The sequence below is a fragment of the Macaca mulatta genome, chromosome 4 (assembly GCF_049350105.2).
Source record: "Macaca mulatta isolate MMU2019108-1 chromosome 4, T2T-MMU8v2.0, whole genome shotgun sequence".
Classification (NCBI taxonomy): Eukaryota; Metazoa; Chordata; class Mammalia; order Primates; family Cercopithecidae; genus Macaca; species Macaca mulatta.
This window is the reverse complement of record NC_133409.1, coordinates 156,142,257-156,159,103: the sequence shown is the minus strand read 5'-3', so window position 1 is coordinate 156,159,103 and position 16,847 is coordinate 156,142,257. Positions and strand designations below refer to the sequence as shown.

General features: G+C 40.3%; 2 non-coding genes across 2 annotated transcripts; both read left to right on the top strand.

The window, feature by feature from the left end:
• Positions 1 to 7,477: 7,477 nt before the first annotated feature.
• Positions 7,478 to 7,549, top strand: TRNAH-GUG (transfer RNA histidin (anticodon GUG)). The gene has a single exon. It is a non-coding gene; the product is annotated as a tRNA-His (tRNA).
• A 4,119-nt stretch (positions 7,550 to 11,668) lies between these two features.
• TRNAT-AGU (transfer RNA threonine (anticodon AGU)) lies at positions 11,669 to 11,742 on the top strand. The gene has a single exon. It is a non-coding gene; the product is annotated as a tRNA-Thr (tRNA).
• Positions 11,743 to 16,847: the final 5,105 nt, after the last annotated feature.

Sequence of the window (16,847 nt, the reverse complement as noted above, 5' to 3'; positions counted from 1 at the left end):
AAACTTCAGAATTAATACTTGAGGCTCAAAGGAGAGGAGAAGGAGCCTTTAAAAAAAAACATGGAACGAGTTTCTGTAGTATAGTGGTTATCACGTTTGCCTCACACGTGAAAAGTCCCTGGTTTGAAACCAGGTGGAAACACATTTACCAGGTGCAGTAGTTCATGCCTGTAATCCCAGCACAAAAACTTAGCCGGGCGTGGTGGCAGCTGCCTGTAGTCCCAGCTACTTGGGAGGTGAGGCAGGAGAATCGTTTGAGCCCGGGAGACGGAGGTTGCAGTGAGCTGAGATTGTGCCACTGCACTCTAGCCTGGGCGACAGAGTGAGACTCCAATCTCAAAAACAACAACAACAAAAAATCACATAGAAGAGATATTTGGTGCCAACAACTTATGGGCTACATATGCAATATGAATGTGCTTATTTAATTCTCACAACCTTTTGAGGTGGGTATTGTTTGGACTCTAATTTGGAAAAGAAAGTGTAGTGTTACTTATCCAATCAGATTCTCAATTAGTAGGAGAGAAAGCTATATATCAGAATATTATCTACTCAACATGGAACACACACATAACTGCCTTTTCTTAACTATCGGGTCTCATGTGCTTTAGTCTAAGGTATATAGAAACTTGGGTAAGAATTGTTAAAGGGAGATGTTGAAAGGTCTGTCAGAAGAGTATCATGATCGTACTTGAATTAATAGATACCGAATAAGAAAGAATAAAACTAGACTTAATTATTCACACAGTGTTTACAATAGTTTAAAGTGAATAAAGATTCCTGAAAATGGGAATCACACTTATATACTTTTTAAAAATATATTTTTAAGACACATACAATTTTAAAAACGCATACATACATGCTTTTCCTCGGTTCCACCCTTCCCCTTCATCTTCATACCTATTACAGATGGAGTCGTTGTCATGCATTCCTTGTAAGGAATAATTCTGATAAAATCAAAATAGTAAAGTCACATCTAAAAATATGTGAAGGTTTATACCCCAGAGGAGCTGCATGATTTAAATAATTAACAATGACAAAATCTGAGAAATACATGTGATTATGGATAATGAAGGGTGCTTAACTAAGGTCAAAATAATATAATTTTATATCAGGCTAACTATTGACATGGCTTCACTTACCTGGGAAGCTAGATTCTGTGTGTAATAGTAAACACCTGGGAGGAATACTGATTGTTTACAACGCTGACTGATATCTGGACTCAGAACTGGCCATCAGTAAATCAACTTGAGATCGCAAATATTCCTTGGGATCACACAAAGGAAAATACCAAAAAAAAAAAAAAAAGGAGGTAAAATTGCTGGTGTACATTGATATTGCTTGACTTATTAAAGACTAACTTTATTCACAACAGAATTGCTAAACTTTTTTCTATTTACAGCAAAATTGCTATTTGTGAAGAAACCAGTGCATTTTGTAATTTGCTTGAAGCTATAAGATTTTATAAAATTATCAGACTAGAATTAGAAAGTGTATTCAGGGATTGGCCTGTCTGATTCTATCTGGTACTCCTGTAGCTTTGCACTTGCTATTTCCTAGGCCCAGAGTGTTTGTCCTACCAGCCTCTCCTTGGGTAACTCCTATTCATTCTTCAATTTTCATAATATGGCACCTCCTCAATGAGGTATTCTCTTATTCCTAGTTCACATTATGCCTTCTGGGTTTACCAGATCAGGTTTTGTTTTGTTTTGTTTTGTTTTTGTTTTTTGAGATGGAGTCTTGCTCAGTAGTCCAGGCTGGAGTGCAGTGGTCCAATCTTGGCTCACTGCCTCCTCTGCTTCCCGGGTTCAAGTGATTCTCGTACCTCAGTCTCCCAAGTAGCTGGGATTACAGGCACGTGCCACCACGCCCTGCTAATTTTTTTGTATTTTTTGTACAGATGGGGTTTCACCATGTTAGCCAGGACGGTCTCGATTTCCTGACCTGGTGACCTGCCTGCCTCAGCCTCCCAAAGTGCTGAGATTATAGGCGTGAGCCTCCGCACCCAGCCCAGATCAGGTTTTTAAACTCCGTATCATCATCGCTTCTCAGCCTTTTGACTAAGATCAAGTGTTTTCAGCCTTTTGGCTAAGATCATCATTCTTATCAGTTTAAACTCTGTATCAATGACTATATTTTGAAAGTAAATATCTTATTTGTATTTTCATTTAATATCTGTAAACACAGCAGCGTATAAGCTAAAAGAGGTCAATATGTCAGCCATCAGGAAAAAGATGAGTCATTCAAATTGGGTACTTTGGGCTGGTCGCAGTGACTCATGTCTGTAACCCCAACACTTTCGGAGGCCGAGGCAGGCAGATCACTTGAACTCTTGAGGTCCAGAGTTCGAGGCCAGCCTGGCCAACAAGGTGAAACCCTGTCTCTACTAAAAATACAAAATAATTAGCCAGGCGTGGTGGTGGGCACCTGTAATCCCAGCTACTCAGGAGGCTGAGGCAGGACCTTGAACTCGCGAGGCGGAGGTTGCAGTGAGCTGAGATTGCACCACTGCACTCCAGCCTGGGTGACAGAGGGAGACTCTGTCTCAAAAAACAAACAATAACAACAACGAAAAAAACCAACTGGGTGCTTTGAAGATTGACAAAGAAGTGAGCAAGGTGTTAGGAAGCCACAAGAGATAGTGCAGTATTTTGAAGCTAATACCATATATAATTAATTACCACACCTAGGCCCAAAGGGACAATGGGAGGAAAGAAAATCTGGAAACAGAAAGAACTCCTTCCTCTCTCTGACATATTTTTACTTTCCATCAGCCAAATTCGACCAGAAGCCAAAAGGCAAGGATCAAATTCATGTATAGATCAACCTCCTAGGAACACAGGATGAAAGAAGGGGACAGTGAATCTAGGCTGGCAAAAGTAAATATCTAGCGCAGTCCATCCCTTTTGTCCTTTGGCATGTACTATCCTTTTCACAAGTGAAAAGTCTGCATTGCATTCCAACATGGAATTTGTGAAATCACAGCCAGCTCATGGGGGTGATGCCAGTTTGTTCATAATCCTACTTTAAAACTAAAATGTTAGTTGTCACCTTCCTAGAATGTACTGGGGTAAAAAGCGAGAAGTACTTAGTTAACATAATACAAGCTGTTACGAACCTTGCTTCTGTAGCTAATCATGAGGCTTAGGTTAGTAATCACAGCTTTCTTCTAAAATTCATTTCTTAGGCCAGGTGTGGTGGCTCGTGCCTGTAATCCCAGCACTTTGGTAGGCCGAGGGGAGCAGATCACTTGAGCCCAGGAGTTCAACATGAGACTGGGCAAAATGGCAAGATTCTGACTCTACAGAAAATACAAAAAATTAGCCAGGCATAGTGGCGCATGCCTGTACTCTCAACTATCGGGGAGGCTGAGGTGGGAGAATCACCTGAGCCCGGGAGGTTGAGACTGCAGTGAGCCATGATCATGCCACTACACTCCAGCCTGGGCAATGAAATGAGACCCTATCTCAAAAATAAATAAATAAAAATAAAATTCATTTCTTGTTTTCCTGACTTCCGTCAGCACATTGGCTGAATTCTTTACACAGTAGTATAAAGTATGCCTTTATTCCTGTGGGATCTGTGTCCTTGTGGTCTTTATCTCATTGTCACAATTTTTAACTGACCATAGCTTGTGGGCAAAAAACATTTACAGACTTCTCTGTTTGTTTTTTGTTTTTTGTATTCTTTAACCTCCGTTGTACAGCAGACATCAAACTACCTCCTAGAAACTGGGAGCAATGACTCCAAGCAGAGGGACACTTTGCCCTGCATATTGGTTCAGTGGCATGAAAAGACTAAAATGGCCAGAAGCAGTTTTCAAGTTTCAATTGATCTGAAAAGTGACATTGCTCTCTAGTGGAAACATTTATCCACTGGGCATAAAGACACCCATTCCCTCAGAGCTCAATCAAGGTCACAGGGATAGATACAAAATTGTCCAAATGGATCACTGAGTAATAATGAGAGGCGATACTCACACCTCTACATCTTGACTCCTGGACATGTGCATTCTGGATATAGAGAGATGGCTCTACATATTGGCCACTGTTTTGATACTTATTAATACTATCACATTGGCAATTAACTATCAACATAAGAATTTTGGGGAATACATTCAGACCATAGCAGTTTCTAAGAGGCGGGAGAAATCCAGTGTATCAAATAGTGTTGAGAAATCATATAAGTTGAGGACTAACATAGCCATTTCAACTAGTGAAATGTAATAGATCAGTTTAAGTGGAATGTTGGAGAAGAAAGCAAAATGAAGGAGCGTAATAAAGAAATGAGATGAAAGAAATAAGATAGGGGTTTGATGACACTTTGAGGAAATACGGCTATAAAGTGAAAGACAGCACTATCAATAGCTGAAAGGAAAAGTGAAAGCAAGAGAACATGTCTTTCAGATGAAAGAAATAAAAGCTTTGAATGCTGAAATGAAAGATCCTATAGAGATCAAATAGAATTTTTTAAAATAATACAGGAGAAGAAGGAAAATATTGCTGAACTATTCCCTTGAAAGAAAGAGGGTTTTAAATTATTTATTACAGAAAGTTTAGAAATTCAGACGTAGAAGACTGCATGGCATTGATAAAGGTAGAACTGTAGGTTCAACTGTGCCAGCCTGTCTCTTATTCTTCTCAGAATCACTGTAGTGAATGTGTTAGATTAAATATTCAAAACGTCCTTTCAAAATAAGCACGAGGAAAGAGGCCTTTTTCTAGGCCTGTGACATCAAAGATACAGCTTTTCTGTCTTTTTATGGAGAAGCACATGCAGATCAACCCAATTTCCAAAAACATCCCAGCAGAAAATGCTGAAAAGCACTTTCATTCACAGCAGCTTTCTGAATGGGGTTGAGGAAGGCCCTAAGCAAAGGAAAAAGAGAGATTCAATTCAAGGAGACTTGAGACAGAGGCAGCTTGCATTCTCCTTCTTACTGGCTGCATTTTCTTTGATGGAGCTCATGTCTTTGATACTGAGAAAGCCCTTAGGTCTCTTCCCTGATCAAAAAAATGAATGTTAGGGCCAGGCACAGTGGCTCACGCCTGTAATCCCAACACTTTGGGAGGCCGAGGCAGGTGGATCACGAGCTCAGGAGATCGAGATCATACTGTCTAAAACAGTGAAAACCCGTCTCTACTAAAAACACACAAAATTAGCCAGGCATGGTGGCATGCACCTGTAGTCCTAGCTGCTCGAGAGGCTGAGGCAGGAGAATCACTTGAACCCGGGAGGCGGAGTTTGCAGTGAGCCAAGATTGCGCCACTGCCCTCCAGCCTGGGCGACTAGACTCCGTCTCAAAAAAAAAAAAAAATTGTTAGGAAACAGGTAATTCTTCATTCAGTAAAGCTGTTAGTAATTAGAATAGTTTTGTGTAATCCAGACAGAGGAAAGGAGATAAAGAAAATTTTAGGAAACTAAGCACGTTATTTTGGCTCTGCTGAGCTTTATTATGGATAGCTGCAACTGTGGTTTTGAACTCCCTTCGTTTTTAAATTTCTTATTATTATTTTAGAGGCAGGATCTTGCTCTGTGGCCCAGGCTGCAGCGCAGAGGCACAATCATAGCTCACTGCAACCTCAAACTCCTGGGTTCACGTGATCCTCCTGCCTCAGCCTCCCTTGTAATGGGGACTATAGGCATGCACCTCTGTGCCTGGCTAAATTTTTTTTTATTTTTTTATAGAGACAGGGTCTCACTATGTTGCCCAAACTTGATTCAAATTAATGGCCTCAAGCAATACTCCTGTCTTGACCTCCCAACCTTTCTTTAAATTATTACCAATGTTTTCCCATCAAAAGTCAAAAGACAAGCCTGCTGAACTGGGCCAGACGCTGCTGGATGAAGTTGCTTTTATATAGCTTTGGATTGTAATCTCTGCCCATCCATTCATTCATTCTGCAGTCAAATTATATTGATAAAGAACCTACCAAATGGGGAGCCCTAATGATAGACTATTGAACAAAATGGAGACCTCGTCTTGGGGCATACTGGAGAAGGAGGAGGGAGGCTGACATTAATCAAATAACTCTGGTATTATACATTACAAACTGATATAGGAGCACTGAAGGAAAAGTGAAAAATAATCAAGTGGCCAGGCATGGTGGCTCACGCCTGCAATCCCAGCACTTTGGGAGCCCGAAGCAGGTGGATCACTTGAGGTCAGGAGTTGGAGACCAACCTGGCCAACATGGTGAAACCCCGTCTCTACTAAAAATACAAAAATTAGCCCGGCGTGGTGGCTTACGCCTGTAAACCCAGCTACTCGGGAGGCTGAGGCAGGAGAATGGCCTGAACCTGGGAGGTGGTGGTTGCAATGAGTCAAGATTGTGCCATTGCACTCCAGCCTGGGCAACAGAGCGAGACTCTGAGAAAAAAAAAAAGAAGAAGAAGAAAGAGGAAGGAAGAAAGAAAGAAAGAAAAGAAAGAGAGAAAGAGAGAAGGAGAGAAGGAGAGAAGGGGAGAAAGAGAGAAGGAAGGAAGGAAGGAAGAAAAAAAAAAGGAACCATATGTTGCGTGGAGACGGGAGGTCAAGAAAAGCTTCCTTGATTTGAAAAAGCTTCCTTGAGTTGAAGCTGAAGCATTAAACAAATTTAGCCAGGTAAAGAGAAGAGGCCGGGCGCGGTAGCTCACTCCTGTAATCCCAGCACTTTGGGAGGCCTAGGGGAGCGGATCAGTTGAGTTCAGGAGTTTACGACCAGAATGATTTTACAGAAAAAACAACATTTAGTATCAAGGGGAAAACACGACAGGACCTTGACTCTAGAGGCTGCGTTCCTAAAACAGCAAGCGGGGCGGGAGGGAAGTCCCATAGAGCTTTGGAGCCACAGGAGAGGCACTCTCTTATCTCACCCTTCTGGCAAACTAGGTATGAGAGGGAGAAAGAAATTTCACTCTGAGGTGCGAGCGCCGCAGGACATTTCCTGACGGCTCAGGTGGGCAGGCTGAGTGCGCCAGCGCCTCAGGGGCTTCTCACAGGTGCCTGGGTCAGGACGAAGCTACATAGTTCCTCGTGACGAGAAACTCACTTCTGGCACCTGTCGAGATGCCAGATTCCATGCCAAGCCCCCAAAGATTCTGACTAGTTTGGCAAAAAATGGGATCCGGCAGGTCCACTTCAAAGTAGCGCCCTCTTCCTTTTGTTGCCAAAGATCTGAGGACCACACTGCTAAACTAAGCAAGAGACATGCGTGGGTTGGCGATAGAAGTGAGACTAGTAAGTTTACAAGCACAATATTACCAATCCCAAAAAAGAACCACCACGCTGGGAAAAATCCGTATAATGAAACTATTCGTGTCACCTTTGGCTTGTTTGCCATAAGCAAAATACTGGGGACAGGGAGTGGATAAGGAAGTAAACTGGGTAGGTGTGTAAATAAGGACGGAAGACAGTGCACCATTCTTTAGATGACAAAAATAGTTCCTGAGAAATGAGCAAAGGGAGAACCCTCCAGGCAGCGGCCTCTGGTGGCGTGCCGTGATCGTATAGTGGTTAGTACTCTGCGTTGTGGCCGCAGCAACCTCGGTTCGAATCCGAGTCACGGCAGTACCTTGACGTCGTGTGCGCTCACTTTTGCAACGTGCTGGAGTAGAGATAGTCTCAGAAAAACGCATGCAAAATTGAATTGACTCATGATCTAATCTGTACACAAAAAAACGCTAGTATTCATCGTGGTGCCCCAACCAGTCAGCCAAGCAGAGAGTGTCTATGGTTGTCACCTTGACTTTCTTTTTTTCCCTCTCCAAAGTTTCTCTTCCCACCCCTACCCAAGCCCTACAGTTTTGTTGGCATTGGCTGTATGTAAAGAAACTGAGGTCATTTTTTTTTTTTTTTAATGGAAAACTTTTACTTTCAAACACTGGTAGGCATGAGGAAAGGACTGTTCAAAAGGGGATCCAGGTTTGTTGTGGAGATCTTTCTTAAAACACAAAAGACAAATTATTAATCACGCGTTTCTAAGTATCCTAGCTGGGCCAATGCTGAGAAACTGTAACCTTTGATCGTCTGGAGAAAATTAAAGAAATTTGAGTAATTGAAGGAATTTGAGGAGGGGAAATAATGGCCCAGAAGAACAGCCCCCATTTCTAGCCTGTTCAGTTTCTAGAATGAGTTCTAAAGGGCCAAGTACACTGTTGGGTGAGGTGGGAATGGAGGAGAGTTGATCTGAGATAGGGAGGTGGCTGGAAAGAAGTAGTTGGTGCTACCTGGGACCAATAGGAGGTGGCTAGAGACAGGCAGATCCCCAGAGGAGCTTCCATGAGCCCAGTTCTAGTTAGTAGCACAGCACTCTGAGAACACATTAATGGCACTTCGTCCCTCCTGGCCCTGGTGGATGGCTAGTATTCAAACAGGCGTGGTGGCTCATGCCTATAATCCCAGCACTGTGGGAGGCCGAGGTGGGCAGATCACCTGAGGTCAGGAGTTCAAGACCAGCCTGGCCAACATGGTGAAACCTCGTCTCTACTAAAAATACAAAAATTAGCTGGGCCTAGTGGCATAGGCCTGTAGTCCCAGCTACTCAGAAGGCTGAGGCATGAGAATTGCCTGAACCCAGGCGATAGAGGTTGCAGTAAGCCAAGATCATACCACTGCACTCCAGCCTGAGTGACAGGGTGAGACTCTGTCAAAAAAAAAAAAAAAAAAAGAAAGAAAGAAAGAAAGAAAGAAAAAAAACGTTGTCATACTTTTAGCAACTTACCAAAATTTCAGCAAAAGAGATTTGTTCTTTCCTTCTTGGGGCTAAAATAGCCCCCATTTATTCTCCAACTGTCCACTGACATGGATTCTGAAACTCAGAGATATTGTAATTAAGCTGAGCTGCCTTATACTGTCAGATATCATCTCTCCAACAGGTCAGGTTCTAGGCCTCTTCACAGTAATTTAATAGCATTTACAGTGGTTATTCATGTTCACTTGTATCACACTCGACTTCAATTTTCTTTTTAGTCTATTTTATCTTGACTCAGTCTTACAAGAGTGAAGACAGGGACCAAGCATGTACTGACCCCAAAGGATCAGTTCTTGTCAATTACTTGCCACAAGTGAATGATAAAACTGCTAAAGCAATAAACATCTTGATCTTGCAATTCTCCAGAACACATTTCCTCAGATCTTACTGGCCTGAGTAGCAGAAATCTATGGACTCTGACTCAGAGGCTGGCTACCTCTTAATGAGAGAGCTAGGGTCCTAGATCTATCACAGAATAAAATTATAGTGACAGGTGAGTAATAGGGATCAACAAAACCCGTGCTGTATGATTTGCTGGAAAAGTAGAGAGCTTGCTTGACGTGTACCATATGATACTCGGTGCAAAGCACGTGTTTATCTTAGAGGTGTAAAGTTCTGTGGTTCACAATATTGTTTTGCAGCTTTGAGTGAGCATTGCTAGAAATCTGGTATTAACTAAACAGGGGAATTGTGAGATTAAAAGCTTGCATTTTATGAATGCACTAATATTGGTATGGAAGTATCTTATACAATCTGCCAACCACATTTTCAGAAAGAAAATTGTCTTACTCTACCTATGGCATCCATGGTCTTGAAATTACTTTTTAACATTTCTATGTCTTATCATTCTCATCTCTCAATGGAAGTTAATGAAAGTTACCACCTTCTAAAATTGTTCTAAAGATTTAAGGGTGTTAAATGCATGATGGCACTATCTTAGTAAGGTACAAACAAACAAACAAACAAAATGATAAAATAAGCCATTTTGGAGTTAAATAAATAAATATCATTGCTACTTAAGTGGTGGAAGGCCTTCATACAGTAGTAATATTGCGAAGACTTTTACCAGACTCAGCATCTATTTAACTTGACCACAATCCTCTGCTTCTTTGATGCTGATAAGGTAGTTCTAACAATAACAAGAAGGGTTTTGTCTGTCCTCAGGATTGAGGTTTATTTGAAGATTTGAGCAAGGCTTTTTATAAGGCAGATGTTGGCCAAAATGTTTGCTATGATAGGCCATAAGTTTAGGAAAGACACAGATGTTGTGGGAAAAGGTAGGTTCTAGAAAGGATAGCCCCAAAAGTCAGGGAATCAGGAAAAGAACTTTCCTTCTAATGTCAGCAGAAATCCAGATGAAACACTTTAAACAGCGGTTTGGTAGTGTTAATTTCTCTCAAGGGTGCAGCAATCTATCTGTAGCCACACCATTCCAGCACCTACTTTATGTTGAAATGTCTGCTCATATCTTGGAAAGATTTCCAAAAGGAGAAACAAAGGGTTTTTCTTCCAGGGCTTTACACCATAGCAAGATTTATGAAACACGTGTCAGTGAGAAACAGAAGTCAGGGAATAAATAACTAAACTTAACAAAAAACCTCAGCCAAGAAAGCCAAAAAATTTGTATATCCTGGCCTTGTGATTAGCTAGGTAGTGAGTAGAAGCTCATGACCTACAGGAAATAAATCAGAAGCAACACCAGGCTTGGTTAAAAAATAAAAACTCAACCTCAACCTAAGTAATTTCTCATCTTTCCAGGGTCTTGCATTTTGTGGATGCTTAAGCAATGCATATGCAAAGCACCAGGCAGTTATTTAAATATTTCAGGATATTGGTTTCATCTGCTTTTCCCCATGCTAAGCTGCATTCAGCTAAACATTCCATGACTCCGTCTACATTCATCAAACCGACATAGAACCTGAGATAAAAGGTCATGCAACTCTGTGAGGCCCAAGTTAGAGGTTCCCACAGCGTCCTGTGAGGGCTATCACATTGTACTCTACTTTGTTCTCTAATTCTCTGTATCATCCACGCAGTTTTACAGTCTATGTGGGTCTAGAAATTGAGTCTGTTTTAACCCAGCAGGCAAATGAGCAGAACAAGACTATGGCAGAAGCAAAGATACCCATCCAGCAGAACTCCCTGTTTACACCTAACTTACTGTTTCTAACAGCAGATCTCCTGTTGAGACCAAAGCTCTCTTTGAAACAGAGGATCTCAAAGTGCCTAGTTTGGGTGAGTGGGAATCAGCATGACCACAAATCTCCACTGCATCACTGTGTCCTGGTCTAGGCTCACTTTCTTGTGCCAGATTAGATAAAATGGAAGCATAATGGTTTTTTCTCAATTGCAGTGAATTAGTTCAGAAGGTAGTGTGGTGGGTGCTATAACCCAGCAATAAAGAGATTGGTTTTCATATCCTTTGTGTTTTGTTTCTTGTTGGATTTTTTAAGTTGGTTTATTTGTTTTGGGGTGTTTTTTGTTGTTGCTTTCGGCCAATTTTTAAAATTTTGCTTTTTTATCTCCCTGTAGAACATAAATTCAATAATGGAAGAAAATTTTGCTGTTTTATTCACTGTTTTCAGTGAATAAAATCTCCAATACCTGGAAAACTACCTGAAATGCAGTACTCAACATTTGTAGACAAAATGAATGTAGGAATAGAGAAATGTTTAAAATATGTTGCGATATCCAATATTTCCTGTAGGGGGAGATAGTCACCACGAAATAGTAATTTCACTCATTTCAATTTGAAATAAATTCTAAAACCCTGCATTGAAGAAAAGTATTTTTTTAAGTGTTGGAATTTCTGCTTTGTTGCTGGTTCAGAAACACAGATGTGCTTTCTTTGTCACAAAATTAAGTACACTTTTGGCAAACTGATAATTTGTCAAAAATGTTATAAATATGATATATCTGAACATATGCCCAAGAGGGGCCCTGTGGCTTAGCTGGTCAAAGCGCCTGTCTAGTAAACAGGAGATCCTGGGTTCGAATCCCAGCGGGGCCTTAGTTGTTCAATTTTATATTTTCAATAGTATGTTGCAAATACATAAGTTGAAAATGCATTAAGGAATTTATAGGTTGTGAAATCTGTATTGAGCGATTAGCACAATTGTGGGGAGTCCCTTGCCAGGTAACTGCATCACAATATGAAAGAGTTGGGATGAAGGGAAAAATGAATAAAGTTTCTGTTGGTAAAAAGCAATGGGTTTGCTGATGACAGGTAAGACTGGGGGTGTATAAGTTGTACCAAAAAAAAAAAAAAAAAAATCTTGTAATACATAGTAGAGAGCAATATTTCAAATTCTGTCATAGACATTCAGTCTCCAGCCTCTTAACCTTGATAGCCATCATTTTCAGCACATGATAGATTTTGATTATCAGTGTCAGGCAAATAATTAATAAGCCATGGCATTTTGCTTGGAGTCTGATTCACTTTGATTTTTGAAAATAAAAGAGTAATGGTGAAATTTATTTTCTCACCATTTCGGTTTTGTATGACTCTAAGAATTGTCTTATTTGTACATCTAGGATCTAGGGACTCAATTATATATTGAGGAAATAAATCACAAATGAATGACTTTCCTGAATCTTAAGTGGCATTGCAGTTCATAAACTAAAGTGTACCCTCTGTAGCACTGGCTGACTCATTAGGTTTCTCAGTTTTATCTAAAGAGATTTCAAAGGTTATTATCAGAGTTCCACCAGAGTCATTGTCTTTTCACTGCTGTAAAAGTAGTCCTGCACTGTGCCTGAAATCGTTTATACTTCAGAGTAAATCTGAATTCTGCTTTCTCATTTTATTCATAGCAGTTCTCTCCCACCTACTTTCAAAGGAATATGAGCAAAAAAGATTGTCACAAGCCTCTGCTTCACTTCTCAGAAGACTGATATTTAAAGGATCCTGCAAATTGGAATGCTGCTATTGAAAAATTTGTAAACAATTGATTAAGCTATGTCTTCAAAGTTTAAGTATCTAAAAATACAAACTTGAATACTACAGTATTCTCTCTTTCTTGCAAACTAAATTCAATGAAGGCTGAAAATATCTGAAGATTTATATATTACATGTTATAGTGTTATTCTTGCTCTATGCTTACCAAAAGCACAGAGAGAAACAAATATGTTCTCAGGTACATTTTAGTTAAGTGGCCCTAAACAACCTCTGTCTGAAATATTAAGTGGAACACACAAATCAGCTATCAAACTCTCACTACCTTACACCTGTCAGTTACTCCAGATTCAACCTACACATTAAAAGGAAGCCTCAGGTCAGGTGCAGTGGCTCACACCTGTAATCCCAGCACTTTGGGAGGCCGAGGCAGGTGGATCACGAGGTCAGGAGTTCAAGACCAGCCTGACCAACATGGTGAAACCCCGTGTCTACTAAAAATACAAAAATTAGCCAGGCATGGTGGCATGTGCCTGTAATGCCAGCTACTCGGGAGGCTGAGACAGGGGAATCACTTGAACCCAGGAGGCAGAGGTTGCAATGAGCCGGGATCATGCCACTGCACACCAGTCTGGGCAACAGAGCCAGACTCCATCTCAAAAAAAAAAAAAAAAAAAGAAAAGAGAGAGAGAGAAAGAAAAGAAAAGAAAAAGAAAAAAAAAAAGAAAGGAAGCTTCCTCCATTATTAACATATTTGCAGACTGTCTCACAGCCTGGTTTTGAAAGATGAGGAAGTAGAATTCTCCCTTCCTCCTGTTATATTTAGGAAAGAAGGGAGAAGTAAATTAAGAGGAATGACAGAAGATGACACAGAATATATGGTGTCAATCTTATTTAAAGCTTTGCAAAATAACAGAGATTCAGTGAAGAATTTTTAGAGAGGAGTGACATGAAATGTTCTTAGAAAGACAATGATTAAAACGAATTCAAGGAAGCAAGATAGACAAACAAAAATAAATAAACAAAAGACTTTACCATATTGAATCATGAGGGCAAATCCTTCATAAATGACTTGGTGTACTCTCCACAGTAATGAGTTCATGTGAGAGATCTGGTTGTTAAACCTGAGCGTTCTCACAAGGAATCTCAGATTGGACTTTAAAAAGAGACTAGGGCTTTCCTTCTCTCTCTCTTGTTCCCTCTCTCACCATGAGGCGCCTGCTCCTGCTTCAACTTCCCCAAGAGTAAAAGCTCTTTTTGGCCTCACCAGAAACCGAGCAGATGCTGGTGCCATGCTTGTACAGCCTGCAGAACCATGAGCCAAATAAACTTCTCTTCTTTATAAATTATCCAGCCTCAGATATTCCTTGATAGCAACGCAAAATGAACTAACACAACTTTCCTCCCACAGTGGAAAAACTAGTTTTCTCTCCATTGCCAATCTAATTCTTCTACTCCATATAAATTTGTGTTTTTTGACTTTCCCTTTAAACTGGTTACAACATCTGTCTGATTCCATCACTGAATCAGCAAAATAAGATACTTAATCTGTATTCATTAATTTTATTGAGAAAAAATTTACATAATATAAAATTAATCATTGTAAATGATACAATTCAGTGGCATTTAGTATGGTTACAATGCTGTGCAATCATCATGTCTATCCACTTCCAAACATTTTAATCACCTCCAAAACAAACTGTGTACTCATTAAGCAGTCACTCCCCATTGTTCTTTTCCCCAGATCCTGGCAATCATTAATGTAAGTTCTGTGTGTATGAATTTACCTATTCTGGATATTTCATTAAACGGAATCATACACTGTCAGCCTTCTATTGCTTAGCATAATGTTTGAGGTTCATCCGTGTTGTGTATATATGAGTACTTCATTACTTTTTATGCTGAATAATATTCCACTGTATAGATGTACTATATTTTCCTTGTGCCTTTATCAGTTGATGGATATTTGTGTTGCTTCCACCTTTTGGCTATTGTGACAGCAATACTATAAATATTCATGTACAAGTATTTGTTTGAAAACCTACTTTTAAATCTATTGATTATATGCATAAGGGTGGAATTGTGAGTTCATATGGTAATTCTATGTTTAACTTTTTAAGGAACTACTAAACTTTTCCATTTTACATTCCTGTTAGCGATGTATGAGGATTCCAGTTGCTCCATATCCTCACCAACACTTTGCTATTACCTGACTTTTTAATTCTAGTCATCCAAGTAGGTAAGGAGTGGTATCTCACTAATTTGCATTTCCCTAATAATTAATAATGTTGATCATCTTTTCATGTGCTTGTTGGTCATTTGTATATCTTCTTTGAAGGAATTCCTAGTCAAGTCTTTTGCCCAATTTTTAATTGGTTTGTTTTCTTTTTGTTGTTGAGTTGTAAGAGTTTTTATTTAAAAATATACTCTGGACGCTAGACCCTTACCAGATATATGATTTATAAATATTTTCTGTCATTCTTTTTTTTTTTTTTTTTGAGACAGAGTCCTGCCGGGCGCGGTGGCTCAAGCCTGTAATCCCAGCACTTTGGGAGGCCGAGACGGGCGGATCACGAGGTCAGGAGATCAAGACCATCCGGGCTAACACGGTGAAACCCCGTCTCTACTAAAAATACAAAAAATTAGCCGGGCGTGGTGGCGGGCGCCTGTAGTCCCAGCTACTCAGGAGGCTGAGGCAGGAGAATGGCGTAAACCCGGGAGGCGGAGCTTGCAGTGAGCTGAGATCCGGCCACTGTACTCCAGCCTGGGTGACAGAGCGAGACTCCGTCTCAAAAAAAAAAAAAAAAAAAAAAAGAGACAGAGTCCTGCACTGTCGCCCAGGCTGGAGTACAGTGGCATGATCTACTGTAACTGCAACCTCCACCTCCCAGGTTCGAGTGATTCTCCTGCCTCCCGGCTAATTTTTTGTATTTTTAGTAGTGATGGGGTTTCATTACGTTGGCCAGGCTGGTCTTGAACTCCTGACCTCGTGATCTGCCCACCTCAGCCTCCCAAAGTGCTGGGATTATAGGTGTGAGCCACTATACCCGGCCTTTCTGTTATTCTTCAGGTTGCCTTTTCACTCTTCTGATACGTCCTCTGATCCACAAAAGTTTCTAATTTCAAGAAGTCCAATGTGTCTATTTTTCTTTTTGTTGCAGGCACTTTTAGTGTCATATCTATGAAGCCATTGTCACATTGAAGGTCATGAAGATTTATTCCTATTTTTTCTTCTAGGAATTTTGTAGTTCTAGCTCTTTCATTTAAGTCTTTGATCCATTTTGATTTAGATTTTCTGTATGGTATAAGGTAGGGATCCACTTTCAAAGTTTTGCATGTGAATTTTCAGTTATCCCAACCCCATTTGTTGAAGAGATTATTCTTTCTCTCATTGAACTGTCTTGCTGGCCCTTGTCAAAAATTAATTGGTCATAAGTATATGACTTTATTCCTGAACTCTCATTGATCTATATGTCTATCTTTATGCTAGCACTGCACTATTTTTATTATTGTAGTTTCATGGTATCTTTAGAAATCAGAAAGTACAAGTTCTCCAACTTTGTTTTTCTTTTTTTTTGAGATGGAGTCTCACTCGGTCGCCCAAGCTGGAGTACAGTGGCATGGTCTTGGCTCATTGCAACCTCCACCTCCCGGGTTCAAGTGATTCTCCTGCCTCAACCTCCCAAGTAGCTGGGACTACAGGTACACACCACCATGCCTGGCTAATTTTTGTATTTTTAGTAAAGACAGGTTTCACCACGTTGGCCAGGTTGGTCTTGAACTCCTGACCTCAAGTGATCTGCCCATCTCTGCCTCCCAAAATGCTAGGATTACAGACGTGAGCCACCAAGCCCAGCCTGTTTTTCTTTTGATAGCAAAAACATATGAATTTTAGAATCAGCCTTTCCATTTCTGAAAAAAAAAAAAGTTATTAGGATATTAATAGGGATTGCATTAAACCTTTAGATAGCTTTGGGGCAGAATTGCCATTTTAATAATACTAAGTCTTCCAATCTTTGAACATGGGATATTGTAATGGTTAATTTTATGTGTCAACTTGGCTAGACCACAGTACCCAAATATTTAGTTAAATACTATTCTAGATATTCCTGTAGAGGTATTTTTTGGGTGGGATAAGCACTTATATCTGTAGACTTTGAGTCAAACAGATTGCTCTCCATAATGTGAATGGGCCTCATTCAATCAGCTGAAGAGGAAAA